Below are 18282 nucleotides of genomic sequence, written 5' to 3'. Positions count from 1 at the left end.
CAGGTGTTAGTACTGGAATGAAGCCAGCACTCGAAGCCAGGGATACATCCACTTGCATATAATCTCTCTAACTGATAAATTATTAAATTGCACTTTGTCCAATTACAGATGAAGAAAAAATAAGTATTTCATTTCTATGGAATAGTTTATCAATTGAACCTGAATTGTACATTTACGTTTAGACACATACTACACATTACACTATGAATGGTTAAATGTTTTTTCTAAAAATCTCAGACTAAAATCAATGTAGCCTGCACTAAAATACTCTCCCCTTAACACAACCTACTTCAGAAATACAAAACTTCTTTGTGAAGCAATTAGGGTTGCTAGAAACATAACATACCTGACTCAAGCTCAAGAGGAAGCAAATGAAAATTAAACAACCTTTTCTCCTTACCCACAGACATATACCTTACCATTAACACAATTACTATACACCACAGATCATTTACTTCAACTTTAACTCTACCCCTGCAACCTTCTCTTCACAACATACCCCTTTACCAAACTACCTTCTCCTAACATTATATTTGTGGACTTTTGGTACAATAGTATGTTGTGCTGAGAAAAGTTTGATAAAGGTGTTGATGGAAGACTGATCTTCTTAGAGCATATTTAATTTCCTTACTTTTCTGGGTTTAAGACAGGTATGTTATGTTTGTAGTGACTCTGCTTCACAACAAAAACTTCTGTATATTAATTTCCTAAATTATTTTAAATAGGGGCATGGTGCTGATTGAAGGATGGGATGGACTTGTAGGGTATGTTTCATTCCAGATAGTGACAGGGATAACTTCATGCACCAGAAATTGGTACACATGAATAAGGCAAAGATTTTTTCACAGATATTTTTTAGTAGAAGTCATGAACAGGTCATGGGCAATAAACAAAAAAATCACAGAGCCCGTGACTTGTCCGTTACTTTACTAAAAATAACCGGGGCAGGGCTTGGTAGGGGGAGAAATGGAGTCCCATGTGGGTGCTGGGGACACAGCCCCGACTCCAGTGGCCACAGCGAGAGTCGCAGCCACAGGGGACACACAGCCCTTGCTACAGAGCTGGCCCAGCTGCAGGACAGGGGTGCATGGCCCAACTAGCCCCGGCCAAGCCCCGGCTGCAGTGGGGTGGAGGGGTTGCAGATGGCCCTGGGAAACTGCAAGGAGGGCGTGCAGCCCCAGCTGCAGCCTCCAGTGAAGCTGCGGGGCTGGGGTGCACACCCCCGCCAAGCCCGGGATGCTGCAGAGCTGGGGCACGTGGCCCCGGCTGCAGTCCCCAGGACACCACGGCCAAGCCACCACATAATCTTCTTCTGTGATAAGCTTAAAAGCTTGAGCTCCTTGAGTCTACCACTATAAGGCACGTTTTCCAAACCTTTAGTTGTCTTGTTGCTTTTCTCTGAAACCTCTCCAATTTGTCAACATCCTCCGTGAAGCAAGGACACTGCTACTGGAATACCGTGTCCAGTTCTAGTCATACCAGTGCCAAATACAACCTCTCTCCTCCTACTCAATATTCCCCTATTTAAACATCTGAGGATAAACTTAACCTGTTTAGCTATAGCATTGCTTTGGGAATTCATGTTCAGCAGGTCCAAGTCTTTTTCAGACTCACTGCTTCCCAGGATAGAGTCTCCCATCCTTTAAATATAGCCTATATTCTTTGTTCCTAGATTTATACATTTACATTTGACCATACTGAAACACTGTTGGACAATGCCCAGCTCACTAAGCAATCCAGATCGCCCTATCAATTACCTGTTCTCTTCATTATTTATCACTCCCCTGGATCTTTGTGCCACCTGCAAACTTCAGCAATAATGATTTTGTGTTTTCTTCCAGGTCATGGATAAAAATATTAAATAGCATAAGGAACATATCTTTGTGGGACACCATGAGAAACACACCCACTCAATGAGTATTCCCAATTAATTACATTTTGAGACTTATTAGTTAGCCATTTTTAAACCACTTAATATGTGCCAAGTTGATTTTGTATCATTCTAGTTATTTAATCAAAATGTCGTGAAGTACTAAGTCAACTGCCTTACAGAAATTTAAGTATGTTACACTAACACTCTTACCTTCTCATCTAAACCCATAGTCTCATCCAAATGATACCAAGTTATTTTGACAAGTCCTATTTTCCAAAACCCATGTTGATTAGTATTAATTATATCACCCTCCTTTAATTCTTTATTAATTGAGTCCTGTATCAGCTGTTCCATTATTTTGCCCAGGATCAATGTCAGGTTGAATAGTCCTATAAGTACTTGGATCATCCCATTTAGCCTTTTCAAATACTGGCACAATATTAGCTTTCTTCCAGTACTCTGGAACAAAGGTATTAAAAATCAACATTAACAATCCAGAGAGCTCTTTGACCATAACTTTTGAATGCAAATTATCCAGACCTTCTGATTTAAGAATGTCTAACTTTAATAGCTGCTATCTAATATATGTCACTGTTTGAAAAGTGGGAAGTATTTCATCATCATCACCACATGATTTGAATATATTATCTGGCTTTGTTATAAATACTGAACACAAATATTTATTGAACACTTCTGCCTCCTCTGAATTATTATTAAAAAAATTCTACCATTTCCACCTACTAATTGGACCAATAACATTGTCAGGGTTCCTTTTGATCCTGATATACTTCGGTCTCGGCCTGGGATATAAGTACAGATCCTGTGGGGTAAGCAGGCCTTTTATAGAGGTGGCAACAGGGAAAAGGAGCTATATCTGAAGGCCCCTTACTTACTGCCAAAGCTGCTTCTTGCACCATCAAGATGGCCTCTCCAATCCTGAGTGGCTTTTTACCTACCCTGGGAAGGGGAGGTTGATGTAATCCCACCTGGATTGGGTTGTGAAAGAGTCCTTTTCCCACCTACACAGCCAGCTGAGATCCCCACTGAACCCAGATCTTCCCTTTTGCCTCTGACTTTTCTCATCCTATGTCTCTCTGAAGCCTGCAGGGGCACCAGTCACTGCAAACACGTCAGAAAAGAAAGCAGAACTGAGAGGATAATCTCTCCAAAACATCAAATGCAGCCCTGAGACATGGCTGGGAATTAAACAAACAAATTATTAAGTCAAACTGTTAGTCTAATATTCTGTAAAAAAGTTTGGAATTTTCCTCAGAAAAACTCTGCAACAGGGAGATGTGACTGGGCTGCCTGCTGCTATGGAGGCAGCACAAACTGGAGGAAGCTTTTAGTATAGATAGTAAGGTATTATACTACTTTTGTGTAAATGTTATAAAATTAATCTTAAATTATATTAATCAGTAACTAAAAACAAGCATGTTGATATTTACAACCAGAGGAAGAGTTTAGAACTCTGCATGATTACACTTTTATTTAACTCAATTTTTATGCCACTTGTCTCTAATAAATAAGACAAATGAAGCTCAAACATTAATAAGGAAGATAGATTTGGAAAAGTGGCATGAAACAATCAGGTCAGAAGACCTATAAAACTGATAAAGGAAGACTGTATCACCTACTGTATTACACCTCTCAACTAATAAAAGAATAGCACAGATATGAACACAAAAAAAATACAGGATTTCCATTCTACTTGAAGGAACCGTCTCACTGATTTAATAAAGAAGGTGGGGGAAGCAGGAGCCCTCCTACCTTGAAATCTGGAATTGAGTTAAATTTCTAAGAGATGATTGCCTTCCTCCATGTGCCAAAAATCCTGCAAGACACAAAAATCAACAAAATTTAGTACTAAGACCCCTCAAAACATTCCATTTAACTATCAGGCAAACTACATTTCACATTTTTGGAATTCTAAATTAAACCCCATTGAAGAAAGGGTATATAAAGTCACAATATCATCATCACATGAACAGCTCACAGCTTTCTACAGGGTACAAATGTATCAGCTACAACCTATTAGTTCTCCTCGCTATTAAAATTCCATAGATGTAAATCTAACTGATCAAAATTAATTTTGATCACCTGAAGCACTCCCCCCCACCAATGATTTTCATGTGAGGAACTAGAAAAAGTATAATGTAGTATTTCTTTCAATATATACACTACAGTGTAATATTTAAAAAGAAAACACTCTATACCATTTTTTGTGACTACCCATGAGTATTTTTTTTCTGTGCACTACTAAGCTTTTTCGTTTAACTCCTGAAGGCTTTACTTAGTTTTTATTCTGCTCTTATTCAAGCACAACTCTCACTGAAGGGGAGTTAAAATTGAGTCAAAATTTCAGGATTTAGTTTTGTTCTTGTATCAAGTATGTACAGTAGTTGTTTAATGAGTTTATCAGTCCACATCACATGGTATCTTTGAAAAGGTCACTTATAAATACTATACTGTATTTTGAAACATAGTGTAAAGTCTATGGAAAGATGTTCTATCACATATATTAGTATTGTGATGTGTGCAGAATCCTGCTTGTTGGCATCTACTGGCATATTATCACAGAAGGCTTCATTGATGTACCTGTTGCTGTTTAGAACAAAAAAGTTGAAAGGAAGAAGAGAGGGATAAACAAACAAAAATTAATTGACAGTTAGGGTTCTATCAGGACACATTCACCAACTCAAAAACTGAAAAGCATAGAAGTAAGTTAAGGGACAAGTCTCCTACATTCCTTGCCACTGTCACATTGCCTACAACACTGACAACACCACATTCAAACAGAAGGCTTTCATTTCCACCTCCAACAGATATCGAGAAGCAGCTTCATCAAATTCACACTTTAGTGCAAAACCTTAACAGGAACCTGCCAGATGCTCTTGCACCAACATTTTGGCACATCTGACAGTCACACATTCCATACATTTGGGAAGTTATTCTACCTTAACATTTCTGAAGTTACAAACTACCTTCCCATCTCCAACCTCCTATTCCCGGGCAAAAAAACTGAGCAAGTCATAACCACTAAACTCCAACATGTGACATCAGCCAACTTCCTGGGTACCTCAAAGTCAGAGTTCAAATCAGGGCACAGAACAGAGAGAGAGAGCTATAGCTGCACTAAAAGATGCACCAGTTCTTACAGCCATGGGCAGTGACAGGATCTCCATGATTATGCTGCTGGACCTCTCTGCAGCTTTTGATACATTAGACCACTAGATACTGCTAATCTACCTACATAACAGACCAGTACTGATGGCCATCACTGAAGTTGTTCCTATCATTCCTCTCCAGCAAAGTCCATAGTGCAGATGGGTAACTGTTCCTCCTCTATAAAGAACCTTGCCTGTAGTATCCCATAGTGCTCTATACTATCCCCTCTTCTCCTCAGTATCTACCTGAGACCACTAGGAGAGACAAAGAGCTACCATGGGCTCACCTGCCAACAATACGCCAATGACTCAACTATATACAGGGAGTCCTCGGACGCCACTTACGTCACTTTTCAACTGACTACCTGTTTCACCCCTACAACACTTGTTTTGCCCTTACGACACTCGATTTGCATAAGTTTGCTTGGAATCACTTCCAGCTCCATACCAGTATAATGCAACCAGGAAGGGGTCACTTCTGATTGGCTTTGAGGCAGCAGGGTAGCTTGTTGCCAGGTAGGGTTGCTGCTTGTTTTTGATCGACTCCCAGCCCCGGGCTCAGCCAATCAGAAAGCTTGAACAGTGATTGGCTGAGGCTCAGCATATGTGCCATTCTCCCTGGCTTTCCAAGCCTGTGTTACTGGCATTCTGCGCAGCATATGTGAGTTTATATTTTTATTTGAATGCTGTTTACAAAATACAGTGTACAGTAAATACATTGATGTTGCAACATTAGTCATCTATAATTCATTTAGTAAAAAAATCTGGGTTATTGTAGTGAAAATAGTGTATCAAGCCTTGGTTCAGGAACCAATCTCCCCTTTATACCATTGATTCCTATGGGAAAAGCAGTTTCCACTTACAATGCAATTCTGAGAAACGAATTGTGTCCGAAGTCCGAAGACTCCATGCATCTCTTTCACAACTAATGCAACCACCACCATTACAAGATGTCAGAGTGCCTAACAGAAATCAAAAAGAAAAAAAGAGTACTTGTGGCACCTTAGAGACTAACAAATTTATTAGAGCATAAGATTTCGTGAGCTACAGCTCACTTCATCGGATGCACAAATGCATCCGATGAAGTGAGTTGTAGCTCACGAAAGCTTATGCTCTAATAAATTTGTTAGTCTCTAAGGTGCCACAAGTACTCTTTTTCTTTTTGCGAATACAGGCTAACACGGCTGCTACTCTGAAACCTAACAGAAATCAAAGAGTTTTGGACTTAAAGCAGGGATGCAACCTCTTTGCTCTGTACTATAACAAGCCTGACCCCTGGGGAACGGAGACAAAGTCTGCAGGAAGTCATCTAGCTTGTACACAGAAAGGCCCACAACAGACATGGGAATGGCAGACTTAATGGCAGTCAGAGTCGGAGATGTTTCCACCTCCATGGGCCTTGGCCTTGATTGGCCAAATTAAAAGGTTTTTGAATTGCTAGCTCTATGGGGTCAGAAGGGGGGAAAGGCAGCTATGACCATTAATGGTGATAACCATGAGGGAAAGGCTGCAGGATAGCAAGCTCTTGGAGAGGATGATTACAGTTTGGTGGAGTAAGATGGCAGCTGTAATTGTGGATGAGTAGCCCCTTTCCTTTTGTTTTGAAGCTAGTTCCAGGACTCGGTCAGAGGCACCAGATAGCTGTAATGATTAAAAGTTAATTTGTTCTTCATCCTATAAGTGATCACCTTGTGCCCGATTTCTCCAGTTCCAGTCATCAAACCCAGAACTTTCTTTCATCTGCATCCACCATGCCACTCAGGGTCCCTAGTCTTTCCCCAAGGGAAGAGGGGAGTAAAACTATGAAAATACAGCACATCCTCCCTTAATTAACAGCACTTATCTCAGAGTACAGAACACATTTTCTGATGCTTTACAAGTAAATCCTTTGATCAATTTATGCATTAAAACTAAATAAAACTATGCCCTTTAAGAAATTAGCCTTCTGTGTCCATCTTTTATTGGTCCTGAATTATCTTAATAATGCAGACACTTCAAACTTTCAATAAAATAAAGTTAACTGAAATCTTGTGCATATGCTATATTTGAAGAAATGAAGTTATAATTAAGCTATCAAAATTGTATCTAATTTATGCTTATATCAGGAACAGTCAGGCTTAGGTCTGCAGTAAAGGTAAATTAAGTGGGGCCTATTGTGACATCAGAGTTACTCAACCAATCACCATCCTTTCTCTACTGCTAATTTTCATGCAATAATTCTATTGGTTGGAATTATTCAGCAGTTTGAAGGAGACTGGACACATGTTAAACATTCTCATTGATAGATTAGTTGTCTCAATTGTCATTATTCATTAAAGAGTCTGTGGCTAAATGCCAGCTTGTGCATCAGCACTTGAAAGGCTTGCCAAGTCACTGCTGCCCTGGTTCACTGTGCACTGAGGCAACAATACCAGGGAAACTGAGGCAGGAGTGCTGGGGGAGCTCTTAAGCACAGACACACTGGGACTCAGAGGCTGAGCTCTCCCTGCCCCCTTCACATTAACACCAGCCTTGTTAACACTGTCCTCTAAACCAGTAAGACTGCATCTTCATTGACAAAAAAAAGCTGCATATTTATTGCTCGTTAGCTCTGTCTCTGCAAAAACAGTGAAGACAAGGCACTTTATATTTACAGTGAGATAGCTAAGTGGGGTCAGTCATGAACAGAAGATAGAATGCTGACCTCACCTCACTACCTTCACGGTAAAACCTACAAATGCCTTCTCTCCATTTAGGATTTCCAAGTGAGAAAACTATTGCATATTAATTATCTCACTGTAAAAAACCCACCCTTTTGTCAGTGATGACAAATCCTAAGGCAGAGGTTCTCAAACTGTGGTCCATGGACCACCAGTGGTCCGCGAGCTCCATTCAGGCGGTCCGCGGATAGTTCCCTCTAAGATGTCGCCTGGGAAGCTGCACGCAAGAGAATGAAGGGCCATACACCTAATTAATGGAGCCGTGCAGGCGTGCCTCCACTAATTAGGTGCCTGGACCCTTAAGAAGATACACATGTAAGGTGAGGTGGTGGCCTTAGGGGAAATAGGAGGGTAGGTGGGAGGGGGCAGTGGGGTGAGAAGAGGGGGTGGGTGGAATTTGGGATGTGCAGGGCTGAGGCAGCCAGAGAAAGAGGCAACTTTCCCCAGCTCCAGGGCTGCGGCTGCTGGGGAGAGACGGTCCTCCTTCCCAGCCTCAACTCTGTGGCTCCTGTGGCAGAGGAGACACCCCCCTCCTTCCTAGCCCCAGATCGGGGGCTGCCATGGCAGGGGAGAGAGGGCACATCCATTGCATTAGAAAGGTAAGACTACAGATATTAAAATATGAGTTGTGTGCCTTTATTTGTAGAACAAAAAAATGTTAATTATTATTAAGGTTTTTTTATATATAGCGCTTTTACCCAAAGCGCTTTACAATAGTTAGCTAATGGTACAAACAACATTTGGAAAGATCATTAAGTGGTCCGCCGAGACCCACAGCAATTTTCAAATGGTCTGCGGAAAAAAAAAGTTTGAGAATCACTGCCCTAAGGGGTTGTCTACACTTACAGTGCTGCAGCACTAAGTGAAGACACTAACTTTTCTGATGGGAGACCTTCTTCTCTCTACATAGGTACTCCACCACCCTGAGAGACTTTGGCTACGTCAGCAGGAGAAGGCCTCCCATCAACATAGTGCTATTCATACTGGAAGTTGGGTTGGGATAAATGCATTGCTCAGAGGTGTGGATTTTCCACATCCCTGAATGACTAGTTATAGTGGCATAAACTGATAGGGTAAACCAAGCCTAAGACTACTGCAAATTAAATGGCCAGACTGACCAGTACATCTCATTGGCTTTGATTTTCTTTGTGATGCAAAGCAGCTCTAAGGTGAGCGCAATTAGCTGATACACTCTGGGTTTGATGTAACCATGATTCTTCCCTTACATTTTTAAAAAATATTTAAGGTTGATAATATATATTCAAATCTTTAGAAATATCACATAGCAATCTCTTTTAGTTTCTTGTTTAGTGTTCATATATATTTCTTTTTATCTTTTTTAAAGACTATATTAAAATGGAATTAAGGATGACAATACATTTCAGTAACTTCTTGGGGAATATACATTACAGCAATGTTGTAGTTATCCCAAAACCTAGCACTTAAAAATCCAGGAAATTCAGAGTTAAGGTTACACTATTTTGTGGATATATCTAAATACACACAGCAGCCAGGTTTTAGATTGGAAAGATCTTTCTCCAGAAATAATTTAAAAAAATATTTGGTAATACTTTGAAAAAAAACCCCACACACTATGCTATACCCAGTCTTCTTAGACACTGCTATGTATTACTGAATGTCATAAAAAGTAGCAATATTTGTAGTAATTCTAATGTAAAATTCATGTTGTAATGATCCAGGGATCTCTTAACTCAGGAAAACAGAAACAGTATGTGGGTTTTTGTTCTCTGGGCACACTTAGTCTGAACTAAAACCTTAGATGTAAAAGCAATTTAATATTAACAGTTGTCTCTAATTTTCTGGAAAATAAGAGAAGAGATTCTCAAACCAGCTTTTCATAAAGAAAAACTGACTACATTTGGTTACATTTATTTTACAGCAAGCCCCTTGAGCTACATATTTTATTTTATTAGAGGGTTGATTTAAAACAAAAACAAAAAACAAAAAAACCACGTGCAACATGTATTCATAACCGGGTATTATTAGTCTGCATGAATATAAGTGAAGAATACAGAAAATAAACAGGTTTCAGAGTAGCAGCCGTGTTAGTCTGTATTCGCAAAAAGAAAAGGAGTACTCGTGGCACCTTAGAGACTAACAAATTTATTAGAGCATAAGCTTTCGTGAGCTACAGCTCACTTCATCGGATGCATTTGGTGGAAAAAACAGAGGAGAGATTTATATATACAAACACACACAGAGAACATGAAACAATGGGTTTAACATACACACTGTAAGGAGAGTGATCACTTAAGATAAGCCATCACCAGCAGCAGGGGAGGGAAAGGAGGAAAACCTTTCATGGTGACAAGCAAGGTAGGCTAATTCCAGCAGTTAACAAGAATATCAGAGGAACAGTGGAGGGTGGGGTGGGGGGAGAAATACCATGGGGAAATAGTTTTACTTTGTGTAATGACTCATCCATTCCCAGTCTCTATTCAAGCCTAAGTTAATTGTATACAGTTTGCAAATTAATTCCAATTCAGCAGTCTCTCGTTGGAGTCTGTTTTTGAAGCTTTTTTGTTGAAGGATAGCCACTCTCAGGTCTGTGATCGAGTGACCAGAGAGATTGAAGTGTTCTCCAACTGGTTTTTGAATGTTATAATTCTTCGTTCGTCCCCTAATGGCCCTACTCTACTTGCGCTACATTGATGACATCTTCATCATCTGGACCCATGGAAAAGAAGCTCTTGAGGAATTCCACCATGATTTCAACAATTTCCATCCCACCATCAACCTCAGCCTGGACCAGTCCACACAAGAGATCCACTTCCTGGACACTACGGTGCTAATAAGCGATGGTCACATAAACACCACCCTATATCGGAAACCTACTGACCGCTATTCCTACCTACATGCCTCTAGCTTTCATCCAGATCATACCACTCGATCCATTGTCTACAGCCAAGCGCTACGATATAACCGCATTTGCTCCAACCCCTCAGACAGAGACAAACACCTACAAGATCTCTATCATTCATTCCTACAACTACAATACCCACCTGCTGAAGTGAAGAAACAGATTGACAGAGCCAGAGGAGTACACAGAAGTCACCTACTACAGGACAGGCCCAACAAAGAAAACAGAACGCCACTAGCCATCACCTTCAGCCCCCAACTAAAACCTCTCCAACGCATCATCAAGGAACTACAACCTATCCTGAAGGACGACCCATTACTCTCACAGATCTTGGGAGACAGGCCAGTCCTTGCTTGCAGACAGCCCCCCAATCTGAAGCAAATACTCACCAGCAACCACACACCACACAACAGAACCAATAACCCAGGAACCTATCCTTGCAACAAAGCCCGTTGCCAACTCTGTCCACATATCTATTCAGGGGATACCATCATAGGGCCTAAATCACATCAGCCACACTATCAGAGGCTCGTTCACCTGCGCATCTACCAATGTGATATATGCCATCATATGCCAGCAATGCCCCTCTGCCATGTACATTGGCCAAACTGGACAGTCTCTACGTAAAAGAATGAATGGACACAAATCAGACGTCAAGAATTATAACATTCAAAAACTAGTTGGAGAACACTTCAATCTCTCTGGTCACTCGATCACAGACCTGAGAGTGGCTATCCTTCAACAAAAAAGCTTCAAAAACAGACTCCAACGAGAGACTGCTGAATTGGAATTAATTTGCAAACTGGATACAATTAACTTAGGCTTGAATAGAGACTGGGAATGGATGAGTCATTACACAAAGTAAAACTATTTCCCCATGGTATTTCTCCCCCCACCCCACCCTCCACTGTTCCTCTGATATTCTTGTTAACTGCTGGAAATAGCCTACCTTGCTTGTCACCATGAAAGGTTTTCCTCCTTCCCCCCCCCCCGCTGCTGGTGATGGCTTATTTTAAGTGATCACTCTCCTTACAGTGTGTATGATAAACCCATTGTTTCATGTTCTCTCTGTGTGTGTGTGTGTATATAAATCTCTCCTCTGTTTTTTCCACCAAATGCATCTGATGAAGTGAGCTGTAGCTCACGAAAGCTTATGCTCTAATAAATTTGTTAGTCTCTAAGGTGCCACAAGTACTCCTTTTCTTTTTTTCGAATACAGACTAACATGGCTGCTACTCTGAAAAATGACCAGGGGACTGGAACACATGACTTATTAGGAGACGCTGAGGGAACTGGGATTGTTTAGTCTGCGGAAGAGAAGAATGAGGGGGGATTTGATAGCTGCTTTCAACTACCTGAAAGGGGGTTCCAAAGAGGATGGATCTAGACTGTTCTCAGTGGTAGCAGATGACGGAACGAGGAGTAATGGTCTCAAGTTGTATCCGGGGAGGTTTAGGTTGGATATTAGGAAAAGCTTTTTCACTAGGAGAGTGGTGAAACACTGGAATGCGTTACCTAGGGTGGTGGTGGAATCTCCTTCCTTAGAAGTTTTTAAGGTCAGGCTTGACAAAGTCCTGGCTGGGATGATTTAGTTGGGGATTGGCCCTGCTTTGAGCTGGGGATTGGACTTGATGACCCCTCCTGGGTCGCTTCCAACCCTGATATTCTATGATTCTATGAAACTGTACAGTGGTTTTGAGATGCAGATAAAACTAAGAAAATAAGGTGATACTATCAAACTCAGATTCTCTGTTATTTGCTGCCAGTCATCAATATATTTTTTATCAAGTGCAGCTTTCTCTATACTTCCTAGAAGTTACTCAAACCTTCCAGCCAAATAAGGTTCAGCAAAGAATTAGAGCTTGTTTGTTATCTAAAAAAAAGAAAAGGAGTACTTGTGGCACCTTAGAGACTAACAAATTTATTTGAGCATAAGCTTTCGTGATCTACAGCTCACTTCATCGGATGCCTCTGAGTAGCTGTAGCTCACGAAAGCTTATGCTCAAATAAATTTGTTAGTCTCTAAGGTGCCACAAGTACTCCTTTTCTTTTTGCTAATCATTTTTGTTGCCCTCCGCTGGACTTTTTACAATTTTTCCACATCCTTCTTGTAGTGTGGGGCCCAAAACTGGACACAGTACTACAGATGAGGCCTCACCAATGTCAAATACAGGGGAACAATCATATCCCTCGATCTGCTGGCAACACCCCTACTTATACATCCCAAAATGCCATTGGCCTTCTTGGCAACAAGGGCACACTGTTGACTCATATCCAGCTTCTCGTCCACCTTAACCCCTAGGACCTTTTCTGCAGAACTGCTGCCCAGCCATTCGGTCCCTAGTCTGAAGCGGTGTATGGGATTCTTCCATCCTAAGTGTAGGACTCTGCACTTGTCCCTGTTGAACCTCATCAGTTTTCTTTTGGCCCAATCCTCTAATTTGTCTAAGGCCCTCTGTATCCTATCCCTACCCTCCAGTATATCTACCTCTCCTCCCAGTTTAGTGTCATCTGCAAACTTGCTGAAGGTGCAATCCTCACCATCCTCCAGATCATTATAGAAGATATTGAACAAAACCGGCCTGAGGCCCAACCCTTGTGGCACTCCACTTGATACCAGCTGCCAACTAGACATGGAGCCATTGATCACTACCCGTTGACCCCGACAATCTAGCCAGCTTTCTCTCCACCTTATCGTCCATTCATCCAGCCCATAATTCTTTAACTTGCTGGCAAAAATACTGTGGGAGACTGTGTCAAAAGCTTTGCTAAAGTCAAGGAATAACACGTCCACTGCTTTCCCCTCATCCACAGAGCCAGTTATCAGAGTAGCAGCCATGTTAGTCTGTATTCACAAAAAGAAAAGGAGTATTTGTGGCACCTTAGAGACTAACAAATTTATTTGAGCATAAGCTTTCATGAGCTACAGCTCACTTCATCGGATGCATTTGGTGGAAAATACAGAGGGAGGATTGATATACACACACAAAGAACAAGAAACAATGGGTTTATCATACACACTGTAAGGAGAGTGATCACTTAAGATAAGCCATCACCAGCAGCAGGGGGGGGAAGGAGGAAGCCAGTTATCTCGTCATAGAAGGCAATTAGATTAGTCAGGCATGACTAGTCCTTGGTGAATCGATGCTGACTGTTTCTCATTTTTCTCTCCTCCAAGTGCTTCAGAATTGATTCCTTGAGGACCTGCTCCATGATTTTTCCAGGGACTGAGGTGAGGCTGACTGGCCTGTAGTTCCCTGGATCCTCCTTCTTCCCTTTTTTAAAGATGGGCACTACATTAGCCTTTTTCCAGTCGTCCGCAACCTCCCCCCGATCACCATGAGTTTTCCAAGATAATGGCCAATGGCTCTGCAATCCCATCCGCCAACTCCTTTAGCATTCTCGGATGCAGCGCATCCGGCCCCATGGACTTGTGCTAGTTCAGCTTTTCTAAATTGTCCCGAACCACTTCTTTCTCCACAGAGGGCTCGTCACCTCCTCCCCATGCTGTATTGCCCAGTGCAGTAGTCCGGGAGCTGACCTTGTTCGTGAAGACAGAGGCAAAAAAAGCATTGAGTACATTAGCTTTTTCCACATCCTCTGTCATTAGGCTGCCTCCCTCATTCAGGAAGGGGCCCACACTTTCCTTGACTTTCTTCTTGTTGCTAACATACCTGAAGAAACCCTTCTTGTTACTCTTAACATCTCTTGCTAGCTGCAACTCCAGGTGTGATTTGGCCTTCCTGATTTCACTCCTGCATGCCTGAGCAATATTTTTATACTCTTCCCTGGTCATTTATCCAATGTTCCACTTCTTGTAAGCTTCTTTTTTGTGTTTAAGATCAGCAAGGATTTCACTGTTAAGCCAAGCTGGTCACCTGCAATATTTGCTATTCTTTCTATACATCGGGATGGTTTGTCCCTGTAACCTCAATAAGGATAAGCCAGCTCTCCTGGACTCCTTTCCCCCTCATGTTATTCCCCAGGGGATCCTGCCCATCAGTTCCTTGAGGGAGTCAAAGTCTGCTTTTCTGAAGTCCAGGGTCCATATTCTGCTGCTCTCCTTTCTTCCCTGTGTCAGGATCCTGAACTCGACCATCTCATGGTCATTGCCTCCCAGGTTCCCATCCACTTTTGCTTCCCCTACTAATTCTTCCCAGTTTGTGAGCAGCAGGTCAAGAAGAGCTCTGCCCCTAGTTGGTTCCTCCAGCACTTGCACCAGGAAATTGTCCCCTATGCTTTCCAAAAACTTCCTGGATTGTTTGTGCACCGCTGTATTGCTCTCCCAGCAGATATCAAGGTGATTGAAGTCTCCCATGAGAACCAGGGCCTGCGATCTAGTTACTTCCATGAGTTGCCGGAAGAAAGCCTCATCCCCCTGCTCCTGTGGTCTATAGCAGACACCCACCATGACATCACTATTGTTGCTCACACTTCTAAACTTAATCCAGAGACTCAAGTTTTTCTGCAGTTTCATACCGGAGCTCTGAGCAGTCATACTGCTCTCTTCATACAATGCAACTCCCCCACCTTTTCTGCCCTGCCTGTCCTTCCAGAACAATTTATATCCATCCATGACAATACTCCAGTCATGTGAGTTATCCCACCAAGTCTCTGTTATTCCAATCACATCATAATTCCTTGACTGTGCCAGGACTTCCAGTTCTCCCTGCTCGTTTCCCAGGCTTTTTGCATTTGTGTATAGGCACTTGCGATGACTTGCTGATCGACCCTCTAAGTATGAGGCAGAAGCCCTCCTCTCTCGTGCTTCCTCCCGGTATCCCATGTCTCCACTTACCTCAGGGCTTTGGTCTCCTTCCCCCGGTGAACTGAGTTTAAAGCCCTCCTCACTAGGTTAGCCAGCCTGCTTGTAAAGATGCTCTTCCCTCTCTTTGTTAGGTGGAGCCTGTCTCTGCCTAGCACTCTTCCTTCTTGGAGCACCATTCCATGGTCAAAGAATCCAAAACCTTCTCTCCGACACCACCTGCGTAGCCATTCATTGACTTCCACGATTCGACGGTGTCTATCCCGGCCTTTTCCTTCCACGGGGAGGATGGATGAGAACACCACTTGCGCCTCAAACTTCTTTATCCTTCTTCCTAGAGCCATGTAGTCTGCAGTGATCCGCTCAAGGTCATTCTTGGCAGTATCATTGGTGCCCACATGGAGAAGCAGGAAGGGGTAGCGATCCGAGGGCTTGATGAGTCTCGGCAGTCTCTCCGTCACATCGTGAATCCTAGCTCCTGGCAAGCAGCAGGCTTCTCGATTTTTCCGGTCGGGGCGGCAGATAGATGACTCAGTCCCCCTGAGTTTGGCAGTGTTAAACAGAGGGGTATAATAATAGTAAGTGCTACAGATCAGTAGCAGGTAGGTTCATAAGTAGAGCAATGGGGGAAAATTTGCATAGTTTCAAACCATACTCTGCTTGTCTCCAGCCAGTGCTTCTAGTTCCTGACTTTTATGACAGATTCCATTACTTAAATATAAATGATCACCAATAATATTGGGGGGAAATGTTTGTATATAAATTATATGAAAGTGTCAGTTTGGCCATTTTAAAATACAGTATTTTGTTACTGTAGTTAAATGTTAAAGAAACAAACTTATATTTCTAAAACTATTTAAGAGAATGTATGTACTATAGCCAAAATAGCAATATACAATAGTATTTTTCTTGAAATATCTCCAGAATTGTCTGATCATTCACGACCCTCCAAGACATTTGCTCTCCACAGGAATGATACAACTGGAGAAATCCAGGTTAAGACTTTCCAATGCTGTGGTCCAAGTATTTGAAACAAATACCCATTATTGAAGGAGACCAGACTGCACCCAAATCTAACCAGGTTCAGACTAAGAAAGGCTTTCCTTATCAATCACCTCCATAAAAAATCCACACAGTCCCAAGAAGAAAGCACTTTTTAAGCCACTTTATGTCTTCTTCATAACTGTTCGCCACCACTTAGACAGTAAGGTAATAGGAGGTACCTTAAAAATAGCTATATTAACATAGAGGGAAGACAGATTTCTTCTTTAAGGTGGTGGATGATTCACAATTTGATAACTGAAAAGCTTAACAATTTGTATCATTTTTTGGATAACTAAAGATATTTCTTTAAAAATATTTCAGCAACTTACTGCCATTGGTCTGCTTAACATCTCATAATGCAATAACACATTTTCTGTTTTGTATTTTACAGTACTAGTTTGTCTATAGTTTATACTTCATACATAATGAGTGTTGACTACCCATAATTTGTTTGATATTTCATCTGTATTCAGAGTATAGTTCATGAATGTTCTCTGCAGTGAGTCTCTAAACAGTGAACTTCCATCCACTCATAATTACATTACAAATCTTTATGTGAATGCAGCAGCTCTCAGTGAGCTGTCAATAAAATCTGCACATTGCTAAAATGCTTTTATTCCTTAAATGTCTATAATCCTCTAATTATACTTGTAGATACTGCACTTTAATTAATGGTATGAGAATTCTAAATTCTGAAATGTTGTATCTCAACATGTTTGCTTACAGAATATTAAACAAACAATTATGAACAACTCCCTCTCTACCCCTTCTTCTCTATTTTTAAAAAAAAATCAGTCACATTGTTTTACAATCTGAACCATGCTACTAAGTTACAAGGCATGGTTCAGATATATGCTAATATCCTATAGCCTGACTTTTTTCCAATTCACAGCATATCAAAACATTTTCTGGTCACTGCACAAAAAGCCAGGCAGGCCCCATTTCTGGTTCAGTTTTTCCAAGAAAATCCTCTTAGTCCAGGAAGGTAGAAGATAGCAGCCCAAATTCTCTGACTGCTTCAATGGCTCCCTGTAAATCTCCAAATCCAATTTAAAAAAAAATACCCACCTCTTGTTTTCAGAGCTCTACACAAGTTTACTCTGTCCCCTTTCATTGATCTTTTATCTTCTCACTCTGTTCCTCCAGCCTTGGCGTTTCTTATCTCAGTTAGGAGTCACTCATAAAGGCCCATCTGTGCCAAGTTTCTACTTTTTCTTTTGAGAAACCATGCCAATTTTCAATCTCATCTTAAATTCTCTGTTCACTTTAGCCTAAAATGAACACTAAAACCCTGCCCATCTCCCTCTTCATTCCATTACTGCGCATCTCCAATTTTATCTGCAAGGATATTTCCATGGATCTTCTACTTTCAAATTTTAGCTCTTCTCTTTACTCGCTGTCATCTGACATGTTGTTCCCCTTTCTACCAGTTTTTGACTTCTTCTGCATAAATCTGTAATACAGTTCTTGTTATATTTACAATGCCTAATCATCAGAAGGGGAAAATGTATTCATACTTACTCAAAACCATCCAATATGGTTAAAGCACTTTCGGACTGCATCTCAACCACTACAGCAATGTAGTATTACACATTAAGCCCTTTACATTAAGCTATCACTGAAAAAAACTAAATAACCATATGAGATTTGTTTAGGAAAAACAAATAAATATGCACAGATACATGTCCAAATCACTGTAATTTATTTATGTAGGGTTTTTTGCAATAATAAAAATAATATAGTTGTTCCTATTCTTTACTGGACCTAAACAGAGTAGAAACACAAATAAGGTGTTTTGCACATTCTTGTCTTTGTTGTTGTTTTTTCTTTTGCTTTTTTGGTTGCCCCCCCCC

At 41.2% G+C, this 18282-nt stretch overlaps 1 protein-coding gene across 4 annotated transcripts in view; it reads right to left on the bottom strand.

Annotated features, from left to right (window-relative positions):
* The window catches only part of TANC2 (tetratricopeptide repeat, ankyrin repeat and coiled-coil containing 2), a 702178-nt gene that overhangs the window by 574509 nt on the left and 109387 nt on the right, over nucleotides 1–18282 (bottom strand). For all 4 annotated transcript variants that reach the window (XM_043503351.1, XM_043503352.1, XM_038385380.2 and 1 more), the window contains exon 2: nucleotides 3644–3707. The gene's annotated coding sequence lies outside the window, so the exon portion shown is untranslated. The remainder of the gene's footprint in view (nucleotides 1–3643; nucleotides 3708–18282) is intronic.

The sequence above is a fragment of the Dermochelys coriacea genome, chromosome 27, assembly GCF_009764565.3.
Source record: "Dermochelys coriacea isolate rDerCor1 chromosome 27, rDerCor1.pri.v4, whole genome shotgun sequence".
Classification (NCBI taxonomy): domain Eukaryota; kingdom Metazoa; phylum Chordata; order Testudines; family Dermochelyidae; genus Dermochelys; species Dermochelys coriacea.
Note: the sequence above shows the minus strand (reverse complement) of the source record. Positions and strands in the feature narration are given on the sequence as shown.